The following is a 737-nucleotide window of genomic DNA, read 5'->3' as shown; positions in this document are numbered from 1 at the left end:
TTTTGATAAAATCTGCCTCCTTCATCCAAATTATTCTTATTTTTCAAACATTTTCTTTTTGGTCTTTTCTTTAACAAGCTAAAGTACATGAGTCACGGTCACTAATCCGACAATGTTCTCCCAATTCTGCTTGCACCACCTGACTGGCTTCGTTCCCCACAGTGAGGCCCGGCACAGCCCCGCCCATTGTTGTATCTGCTACATGTTGATATTAGAGGCTCTCTGGAATAAATATGAAGACATCTGCCCCCTCTTTAAAAATTATCACTGCCCGAATGAATGTTTGGAATTGAAATGCCTGACTACAATGATCCTATTATTGTATTTACACACATCAGTGAATTGGTTATATATTTGCTCCTGTATTTTCTTTTATCTGGGGGTCTATAATATCTCCGCAGCAGTGTGTCTGCCATTGTTTTGATCCTAACCTCAACCCAGAAGGCGTCATTTGAATACCCTTCCAAGATATCATCCGTCCTTACTGCACTCATTGACTCCAACTCTAACAATGCAACACCACCTTCTCTTTTACCCCTCTCCTGTGCTGCCTATTGTTCTTGTACCACAGAATATTGAGTTGTCAGCCCTGACCTCCCTCAAATGCATCTATGTGATGGCAAAACTGTCCACTTCTCTATGTCACCATTTTCACATCAGCCGGTCTGATAATATTCCCTGCACTACGGTAAAGGACATCCAGTCTGGAATATAGCACTGGAACACTCTGTACCCCA

This window comes from Chiloscyllium plagiosum, chromosome 18 (genome assembly GCF_004010195.1).
Source record: "Chiloscyllium plagiosum isolate BGI_BamShark_2017 chromosome 18, ASM401019v2, whole genome shotgun sequence".
NCBI lineage: Eukaryota > Metazoa > Chordata > Chondrichthyes > Orectolobiformes > Hemiscylliidae > Chiloscyllium > Chiloscyllium plagiosum.
This window is presented reverse-complemented; position numbering follows the sequence as displayed.